Source organism: Mercenaria mercenaria, chromosome 13 (assembly GCF_021730395.1).
Source record: "Mercenaria mercenaria strain notata chromosome 13, MADL_Memer_1, whole genome shotgun sequence".
Taxonomy (NCBI): domain Eukaryota; kingdom Metazoa; phylum Mollusca; class Bivalvia; order Venerida; family Veneridae; genus Mercenaria; species Mercenaria mercenaria.
This window is the reverse complement of record NC_069373.1, coordinates 24,964,136-24,975,347: the sequence shown is the minus strand read 5'-3', so window position 1 is coordinate 24,975,347 and position 11,212 is coordinate 24,964,136. Positions and strand designations below refer to the sequence as shown.

General features: G+C 35.3%; 1 protein-coding gene across 1 annotated transcript in view; it reads left to right on the top strand.

Moving 5' to 3' along the window:
- Positions 1 to 5,142: 5,142 nt before the first annotated feature.
- LOC123529321 (origin recognition complex subunit 5-like) overlaps positions 5,143 to 11,212 on the top strand; it is a 331,040-nt gene continuing 324,970 nt past the window's right edge. The window contains exon 1 of the mRNA XM_045309605.2: positions 5,143 to 5,238. The gene's annotated coding sequence lies outside the window, so the exon portion shown is untranslated. The remainder of the gene's footprint in view (positions 5,239 to 11,212) is intronic.

Below are 11,212 nucleotides of genomic sequence, written 5' to 3'. Positions count from 1 at the left end.
AAAAATACTGAGGACTATTTATGCGACTACCTTTTTTCCGCGCCAAATTCCTGTTCTATCTATTCTTTTTTATTCTATTAAAAAATGACATATTATCTAATGGCTGTAGCACACAATATGACCCATTTTAAACGCTGTAACTTACCATACATGTCAAGTTTCCCAGACTGTCCGGGAGTTTCCCTGATTCAGACCCACTTTCCCGGACGTACGGAAAACTTAAATATTCTCCCGGAAAATCATTTTTCCATAAAAGCATATAGATCTACCTTTAGTTGGCCAGTTCTACATTTTAAATCCAACATTCCAAGCTATCATCGCACACTGTGGCTGACGGAATTTATCACTCTCTACCAGTATCGATAAAAGTTTAACAAGGTCACGCTCTGATGACATGCTGCAAACAGGTGCGTGTATGGGCTCCTTTTAGACTATGTTAATTGGCAAGTGAGGATGTTTACATTAATATGATAAAGACAGGAGCTTGTTTAATTATGGATGATTTAAGTGTGAAAGGATATTTAGGGATACGTTTGAATAGATTAAAGAGCCGACCTTTATTGGAGTAATGGCATTCATTACCACTGATACAACTTGAAATAGGTCCAAAATATTTTTAACAGCTACATGATTTTGTATTTTCTGTTTAATTTTATTGAGTAAAAAACACTTTTTAATACTATATAAATTTAAAATGGTGAAATAGATATATTGCCAATCTATTTTAGCCTCTGCTCATGAGCTAAAATTCTAGGAATGTCGAAAAGACCTGCAGGTTATTCACTGGATACTTTATATTAAATAAAAAGAGATATACTAGTAAATTTCATCAATTCCTATGCTTATTAAATGATAAAAATTAAATAAATTTAAATTAATACTTTTTTTTTTTAAATGCAAGTTACAACCCCTCAAACCGTTGCCCAAATCAGTTGATCAAGTAGAGAAAAGATGAAACTTCACAGGTCGCTCAACACGACAAAAACGAAAATGTAGCAGGCTCGGTTTGATCAAAGAGCTATAAAAATAAAGTATTTTATACTTCTTTGGTTTGATTGAGTCTGTTCATGGACGGTAGTGGAATGCATGCTACCGTCCACTCCCTCTAGCCCCGGGTTGAGCAGAACTCAACATTTACACATGCTAACAGTACAAAAAGCAATTTAGAGACATCCGCAGATGTATTCAAACGGCGGTGAACATGGAACCTTCATTGATACACGTGTTGAGGCGTGTAATTCCATGAAGAGCGGCGTTTGGTCCCCAGATAAAATAATGGGTTTGCCCCAAACGAGAAAACAATGGGCAGAACTAAACAAACTGGAATTTAGGAAGGGGGTCTGGGGTTATGGAGCCTGCGTATCACAGGAACTGTCAAAAGACAAAATTAAAAAGCAGGCACCATATCCAAGGGGTGATTATACAATACCCAAGGCTATGATATGAAAGCGGGAGTATTGGAACCACCCAGGCCGAAATGGTCATGTTGAGAAACTAAACAGTACCAATAACACGACATAAAAGTCGTGCTGAATGATCTCAGAAGATCGAAATATAACAGCCCTGATTAAGTCAGAAAGGAAAATGAGTTAGATCTAATCTGTTTTACAGTTATATATTCGACCACAAATCTCCTAAAAACGCTGGTCGATAAAACCCGGATTTTCATCAAATCTCCTGGATTTTCAACTGAAATCTCCTTGAAATTTGTCCAGGCATGTATGACTTACATTTTCTTGAAGAATATTGTCAGTGCTGAATGAAAATAAAAAGAAAAGTGGGGGTCATGTTAGATTTTAGTTGTGGTGTATGATCTAAGTATCCATGACAAATTCATTTTATTATGAAAATGCTACCTAGAATTATTTATTTATTTTGTTGGGTTTAACGTCGCAATGACACAATTATAGGTCATATGGCGACTTTCCAGCTTCTGATGGTGGAGGAAGACCCCAGGTGCCCCTCCGCACATTATTTCATCACTAGCGGACACCTGGGTAGAACCACCGACCTTCCGTAAGCCAGCTGGGTGGCTTCTTCACATGAAGAATTCAACACCCCAAGTGAGCCTCTAACCTACAGTGATGAGGGGCAAATGATTTAAAGTCAGCAACCTTAACCACTCGGCCACGGAGGCCCCGCTACCTACATGTCAAGCATATATCTGTCATGTGATTTCAGCAAAAAAATGCAAAGAAAATAAGAAAAACAGCTCTACAGAACAAAAAACATGAGGACTATTTGAATCCGCCATTATGCGGCTATCATTTTTTTTTTTTTTGCTTTATTTTCCTAATTAGTGTCTGTATGCCTTTAGTCACAGTCTTGTATTAGACTGATTACATAAAACAGGAAGTGACCACTCAGTGTTACATGTGAAGTAGTCCAAAATGTAATTTCATGCTGTTAATGAAATCTGGTATAATGAGTCATATGAGAATGTGTCAGTTATATCTTAGGCTTAGTTTTATTATTGAGAAAAGATCTAGACCATTTTCATTGTGAATTTACTGAGTTTAGTTTTATTCATTGAGAAAATGCCTACATACGTGTTATTGCTAAACGGCAATTTTTATGGGAGCATTTTCAGAGTGTGATGTTCTTCAGAACATATTATTTTTCTTATATGTAACATAACATCTCAATATCTTTTTAATATAGGTAAGATTTTCTTTTTCAAGATTAATTTATTAAGGCATAAACATTATAGAATGTCCATCGCCACAAACTAAAATGGCGGTTAGAATATGAGGATGTGTCAGCTATAGTTTTGGCTTAGTTTTATTGCTTATTTTATTGAGAAAAGATCTAGACCATTTTCATTGTGAATTTCCTGGAATAAGTTTTATTCTTTGAGAAAATGTCTACATACGCGTTACTGCTCAGCGGCTATTTTCATAGGAGCATTTTTAGAGGGTGATGTTTCTCAGAACAGATTATTTTTCTAATAGGAGAGATCGTGTTTGTATACAAATCAGTTGTATTTTCTATTTTTAGAACTGATAAGACAGTGATCGGGTGGGCAGAAGCCGAACGTCCATGTTTTTTTGTAAACAGTGATGTTTTTCTAACGACCTAAACTTTCTTAAAACACAAATTATATCAATAATGTTTTGATCAATGGAAAGGTTATAAAACAAGCAATTTATTAATTACTTTTAATTATAGGAGAGATCGTGTTTGTATACAAATCCGTTGTATTTTCTATTTTTAGAACTGGTAAGACAAAGATCGGGTGGGCAGACGCCGAGCGTCCATGTTTATTTTTGTAAACAGTGATGTTTTTCTAACAGCTTAAACTTTCTTAAAATACAAATGATATCAATAAGTTTTTAATTTCGAAATAAAATGGATTAATTATGAACGCTTAACTTACAGTGTTTTTCTAAAAACTTTGAACACCACTACGACACTATTAAATAAAATCTGTAAAAAGATTCTTTGGAAGCAAAGAATGCAACCAAGAAGAATAACAGCAGACTCGGTTTGATTGAGTCTGTTCATGAGAGGTAATGAAATGTGCAACACGTCTCACGCCCACTAGCACCGGCTTAAGCGGAACTCTATTATACATTATGTTGAATGGACTCCATGATGCTAAAGAACCAGAAAATATAACAACACTGAATCCAAGTACGGGGAGACTTTTTACAGCCGCCACACGGCACTTAAAGATTGCTGTCATATAAAACGGTCATATGTCATTTAAAACGGTTATTCATTTAAAAAAAGATATTTGAATACGAAAATATGAAAATTGTAAGTATTTCAAAACTTTTTGAATTTTGAAAATCAATAATAGAACGAAAAAAATATTAAAAATTAAAAATTCCGATCCCATACACAAACGATGTAAAAACATTTGTTTTGCCCACCACCAGATAAACAGATGTAAATGCGTGACGTAACGGCGATCTCTCAGGACTATCCCGCGACAACCTATTTTCGGACACAACCCGTATTCGGCCGGCCCCGGTAATGTTTTAATTTTCCTGGAAAACACGCCTCTTCCGGTTTCCCACATGCATGCTTTGTTTACAAACACCATACAAATGTCACGCTGGTAGTTTTGAAGAAAAATTGGAATTAAAAGGGTAAGCAAATGACAAAAACTTACATACTGTTACATTTTTATTTTTTCACTATTCCCAAAATTTCACGTCCAAAATATGTGTTTTTAGAAATAATTCCAATGTTTTCATGTTGAAAGCTCTGGTTGTCCGACAGATTAGGTTATTTTACAGGCTCCGCCCCCACCATCAAATTTTGCAAAAGTATACTTCACACAAAAAGCTACCACTTATAGACCAGTGTACCTTACGAGGTTTTCTTAATCAGTTGGTTAATAAAATTTTAAATAGTAGTAGAAAGTTTTTTTTTCTCTGTTTCTTTTCAGAAGCATGTGCCCACTAGGGGGTCATATAGACCTTATGCTGATAATATGTAAGGGAAGGGTACACTTATCATTTTGTATGTAACAGTGAGGGTAATCAGAATAGGAGACACGTTCCTGTGTCCCATTTGTGCTGATCCCACCAACTAACACCATAAACTAACACTGAAAATACTTTGTAAATACGTTTTGGGTAGTTTTCTTGTTACTAACAGTTACATTTGATGTTCGAGATTTGTTTAAACTGTTTCTGACTTTTTGTGACGTAAACTTTGGAGCGCAGTATATTTTGAAGCAGGTGTCCGAAAACGGGTTGTACAATTTCCGGTTAATGGAAAAGTGGGTCAGCCATGTTGGAAAGGATATCTAAAACATGCTGCGGGATGAGGTTTGTTTACTTGCGTATTTTTTAGGATAAATGATTGTTGAACAAAACTCCAGCATTTATAATTGTTGAACATTTTCCACGTAGCGAAACCGTAGCGATATACCGTTAGCTGTCCGAAAACGGGTTGTACCGGGATATATATGTAATATAACATGTCAATATTTTTCTATTTTTGATAAGAAAACATGTGATACTAAATGGCCATATATGGTTTTCATATCATTGAAATGCTCTAAAGTGCTGAAAATGAGGTCTGAATATTTTATTGTTTATATGAAATAAAGAAGGAACTGAATTGGTAGAATGTAACCTAAAGGAGGGAACTGAATTGGTACGGTGTAACCTAGAAGACAAACCGATTAAAACATGTATCAAAAAATACAGACACCGGCAAGTAAAGCGGGTAAAGTCAAAAAATTACAGACAAACAACTGTTTTATTGTGCTGTTGCTTAAAGGTCAGTTGACGGATTTGCACACGAGTTTCTTTATTTATAAGAGCTAAACACCTAAGGTAACGTGTCCATATGTTACTCGATCGGCTTGACGGGATGATCGGGCCTGTGCATGCACTGGTCTAATGTCATAACCAGGTCAGAGAGATGGCCTGTTTGCACCAGTTGTAGGGAGGTCAGACTATTTTTTTAAAGTCAGAAAATACACAAGTATTATACCTCGTTGGAAAGGCATTGGAATAAGAAACACAACGGTACATGTTTCATTAAAATCTGACAAATGATAAAAAAATTATGAACATTTCAATTTTTTATAATTCTGTCCCTTTCTGCCGACATAAAAAGTGTCATTTGTATGACTAAAAAAGATAAATTTATAGCTAATTGCATTCTAAACAAAAACATACCACTTACATGAACAACTATTAAAATAATATACAAATAATAAAACAAGAGGGACAAGATGGCCCTAGCCTAGGTCGATCACCTGAGAACAAACCATAAATCACCATAACAGCGTAAACATGTTTGACCTAGTGATTTCATGGTAAAAATATTCTGACCAATTATCATTAAAAAATTGGAGCAAACATCTTGAGTATGAATAAGTATTTTCTTTGATTTGACCTAGTGACCTAGTTTTTGACCCCATATGATCCATGTTCGTATTTAGCCAGATTTTATCAGGCCATCATTCTGACCTAATTTCATGAAGATCAATTGAAAAATACAAGTCAAGTCAAGTCAAGTCAAGTCAATACTTTTATTCAGAGTCACAGTTTACATGGTGTAAATACATGTGAACAAATAAATACACATAACTGATAAAGTTCATACGGGAGTGGTAATTTCTGTAGCCTCTATCGCATACACAAGCTAAATGTTGACAGAAGACAGACGGACACCAGACATCGAGCGATCAGAAACAAACACCTGAGCATTGCTTAGGTGAGCTAAAAAAATAAAATTACCTTTTTATTTCAATGTTTTATACAGGAATTCAGTATGTGCTTTATTCAGCTACTTGAAAGATGGACATTTACTGTATTGAATTAAATAAGAAATATACATATCAATCTTGAGATGAAAATGTTAGTCAAAATAATTTAACGTTCTTGAAAGATTGTTTATATTTGTGACAGGCAATCTAAACGTCAAAACCTTGAATGACCAAATTAATAGAACATAAATCACAATTCTAAGCCATGTAAAGTTACCAGTTTTACCGCTTGTATAGACAAGGTAAATGTTAATCACTAGAGAATTTGTAATTTTGGATATTATTTGATATTTTTTACATAAATTTATCAGGAATTGAATTTTGTTTCGATACATGTAAGTTTTCTTTGAATTTATGAACAATATGTGAAATAATCGGCATTTAATTTAAACCAGTAGCATGTCAAGCGTCGGCAGCGATGAAAATTTCACCGAAATTGCTTCAACTATTTTTTTCTTTTGGCTGGACACGAATGGCGATTTTGCCCATATGAAAAAATAGAAGAAAAACATGTCAATATTTCCTAGGATCGCGCCAATTTAGTTGGACTAATGAAAATTCATAATGCAAATATTAAAATTATAATTCATCTTACTGTAAATGGAATAACATTTTGTGAGTCAATGGTGTGAGTTGTAAGTTCTCAGAGTTACAGTCAAGGACAAAGGTTTGAAACATTAAGCCCTCTGATTCACAAACACGAACAAGTATCACAACCCGGCACTGTCATAAGAGTGAATTCTAAACTCTGGTAGCCTTGCACAGCTGTATAATATTGTTAAGACATCTGTACTGAATTTTGTTCTAAGATAAAGAACAAATAAGTGATTGGAAATAATAAAATTCATATGCAAAACAGCAGGGACATAAATACATTATTTTTGAAAACAGTAATATTCACGGTGTAAAGTACGTCCTTTGTAAAATTTACTATTTATATTATGTAAAAGTTACAATGAAAGCCTAAATTTATCAAATTTAACAACTTTCTGTGTTTGTGTTACATCGCGAAAACAGATTACGATGTCACAAAAAATCACTTCCGGTTTTCGCGGGAACGTATATGCCAACTTTAAACTTCTTGCGCCAGCTTGCGCCTCACCTAAATCGGACAAAACAAGCATTTTATCGACATAAAGCGTTAAATCTTTACTTATTTTTTTCTAGACTTTTCTATTCACTATTTCTTTGCTTTTCAAGCTGACCAAAATAAGGCAATTTTGACCGCATACTGTGTTTTTTCTGTTGTTTATTTTTATTTAAAAAAAACTTCTGACAGAGGGCGCTTCCTTCTCCAACAAGTGCGCGTGATCAGTTTCAGAATCCAATCAAAACTAAGAATTTGACAGCTTTTCCAAGAAACCCACCGTCACAGTAACTTCCAAAATGGCGGCGCATAATAACGGTGTTGCAACAAATAAGTCAATATTTAAACGTTACTACCTATATTGAAATATATTGATTTAAATCAACTTTTAGCGCTAACTGTTAATTTGATATCTAATATGTATATCTAAACATCAATTTCTTCAATAGTAACTTTGTAAAGAGCTTTTACCGACATTTGAAAACGCCTATCATTTACATGAAGTCAGATAGTAAATACATTAATAAGTCATACGCTGACCTCTCTACCAGTTGGTTCATTTGAACCAGGCTGGTCCAACTGACCCATAACAAGACATGTACATATGTGCCCAAATTAACCATATTTGTCATGTTGAACCCACCAAGATATGCTAAAACTACCTAGGAAATTTAAGGGACTCACCAAAGTAATGGATGGCTGCTTGAAGCTATATAATTCAACGGCTTTGGCTGTCGCTTCGGAATGACAACAAAATATGGCTGCCACACGAACTAAGATGGCGATCCCACAATCCTCTTGGACAAACTTCGTAAGTTCGTCATGTTTTTATTTCAATGTAAATGAGATGTGAAACCAAAATTTGTAGTCCTGTTTGGCGCCATATATCCTATACTGTGTTGGTGCGCCGTAAAACCCAAATAAATAAATAAATTATTTTGTAACAATTGATGCAGGTTGTTACTGAATTTAAGGTATTGGACCTGTAATAGAGTACCTCCTTTTTGAAGAGTATTCAATTCCTACCATAAACCTACTTTGACTGCAATTTTCAGGGGGGCGTAGGTTCAAGCCCCACTGGGACCAAAATATTTTTGTGCCCCCCATGAGTGGTGGGGGCATATAGATTTGGTATTGTCCATGCATCCGTCTGTCCGTCCGTGCATCCGTCCGTCCGTCTGAAGTTCGTGACACGCCTAGCTCGAAAAGTATTTGATGAAATCTTGCATGAGTGTTTATCATGATATGAACTTGCGCACCTCCTTTTTTTCGTCTGGCTCCGCCCCCTATTTTTAGAGTTATGGCCCCTGAAATAGTCAAAAATGCACATTTTTACCTTGTGACACGCCTAGCTCAAAAAGTATTAGATATAAATTGATGAAACCTTGCATGAGTCTTAATCATGATATGAACTTGCGCACCTACTATTTTTCATCTGGCTCCGCCCCCTATTTTTAGAGTTATGGTCCCTGAAATAGTCAAGAATGCACATTTTCACCTTGTGACATGCCTAGCTCAAAAAGTATTTGATATAGATACATGAAACCTTGCATGAGTCTTGATTATGATATGAACTTGCGCACCTCCTATTTTTCATCTGGCTTTGCCCCCTATTTTCAGAGTTAAGGCCCCTGAAATAGTAAAACATGTGCATTTTCACCTTGTGACACGCCTAGCTCAAAAAGCGTTTGATATAGATTCAAGAAACCTTGCATGAGTCTTAATCATGATATGAACTTGCATACCTCCTATTTTTTATTTCGGTCGGCCCCCTATTTTCAGAGTTATGGCCACTGAAATAGTCAAAAATGCACGTTTTCGTGACATGCCTAGCTCAAAAAGTATTTGATATAGATTCATGAAAAACTTGCATGAGTCTTAATCATGATATGAACTTTCGCACCTCCTATTTTTCATTTGGGTCTGCCCCCTATTTTTGAGTTACGGCCCCTGAAATTGTCAAAAATACACATTTTCACCTTGTGATGCACCTAGCTCAAAAAGTATTTAATATAAATGGTTGAAAACTTGCATAAGTCTTTATCATGATATAAACTTGCACAGCTGTAATTTTTTGGCTGGCTCCACCCCCTATTTTTAAAGTTACGGCCCCTGAAATAGTAAAAAAATTCACTTTTTCACCTAATTATGTGCCTAGCTCAAAAAGTATCAGATGTAAATTCAGGAAACCTTGCTGGAGTCTTTATCGTGATGTGAACTTGCACACTTGGCATTCCTCTTGAGAATCTTAGCTCTTATTACAGAGTTATGGCCCGTGAAATAACCAAAATAGTGGATTTTTTGTTTGTGATGCTCATAGCTCAAAAAGTAAAGGGCCTAGAATAATGAATCCTTTTCATAAAATGATTGTTGAGGCTATACCCCATTAAGACTGCAAACGTTTGAATTATTGGCCCTCATTTATGACAAATGTACCAGTGGGGGGCACACCTTGTGTCCTACAGACACATTCTAGTTTTTCCATATTTTCCTTTTTTCTAGTAAGTTTTTACTTCTTTCAAGGCTCATTATGGATGTATTGTACAAAAGTGGAAAATTTTCATTTTATAAGCGATTTCTTGCTGTTCAATGTGAATCAGGAGGGGTAGAGTTAGACATCTTTAAAAATACTGAGTTACATGCAGTAAAAGTTCATTCTTTAGATTACATATTGTGGAAGAAATGCAGGTAGGTTTTACCTCTGCACCAAGGTTATTTTTGAATGAAGTGAGCAAAATCCAAAACAGACCCACAGGATTCGACCTTAATTTTTCAATGTTGGAGTTAGAATTCTGTCTCATTAAATCTGTTTACTTGTGGCACCCTAGAAAAAATATTTACAGTTTTATTTTGTGTTTTATAATTGCTTAACAATATAACATAGTAATGGGCAAAACTGGAAGCCCGTATTTAAAAACTACCAAGCACTACAAACAAAAGAATGAAGTCGTACCACCCATACCTTACACTGACCTGATAGAAATACCTACGCCAATATCCCCTCTACCACCAACCCCGGAACATAGCAGATCAACATCTCCACTGGACTTGAACTCACCAGAACCACCAGTTACATCAATATCAAGCACAGAGACAATATGCCAGGACGAAACCGCCATGTACAGCCAAGATAACGAACTTATAATCTGTGTTGCCAGTATTTACGGGATTTTCGAGAAAAACTAAACACAAATAACGCTAATTATTTTTTTCTACAGCATCTATTTATAGACTTGGAACATTGCCAGAAAATTAAACAATTTGATCTATTTTTAGTAACGAACTTCAAAAAGGTGGCTGTAATTTTATGTACTTCAGTAATGATATTTTGTAAAATTGTATTCCTGATGAAGGTTGTTATACAACCGAAACCGGTAGAATATTAAATAATAGTTAAATTGACCTGGTGTTTGACGTGTCATTCCTCCTTTTAATTACTTACCAGTTTGTTTAACAATAGTTTGATGTTTCTTTTATCAAAATTAATGCTGTAATGATTTCTCTGCAAACATTTTAGATAGTGGCCGTCACATTGAAATTTGTCTCTACTTGAGCTTGAAGAAATACCATAAATTATACAAAACTTACAAAAAACGGCACGGTAAAAGTTGTTTAAAATTTGCAACACAGTGTGAAACATGGTCAACTTTAAGAATATACCAAATGAATGCCATTTTTAGCTCACCTGTCACGAAGTGACAAGGTGAGCTTTTGTGATTGCGCAGTGTCCGTCGTCCGTGCGTCCGTAAACTTTTGCTTGTGACCACTCTAGAGGTCACATTTTTCATGGGATCTTTATGAAAGTTGGTCAGAGTGTTCATCTTGATGATATCTAGGTCAAGCTCGAAACTGGGTCACGTGCCATCAAAAACTAGGTCAGTAGGTCTAAA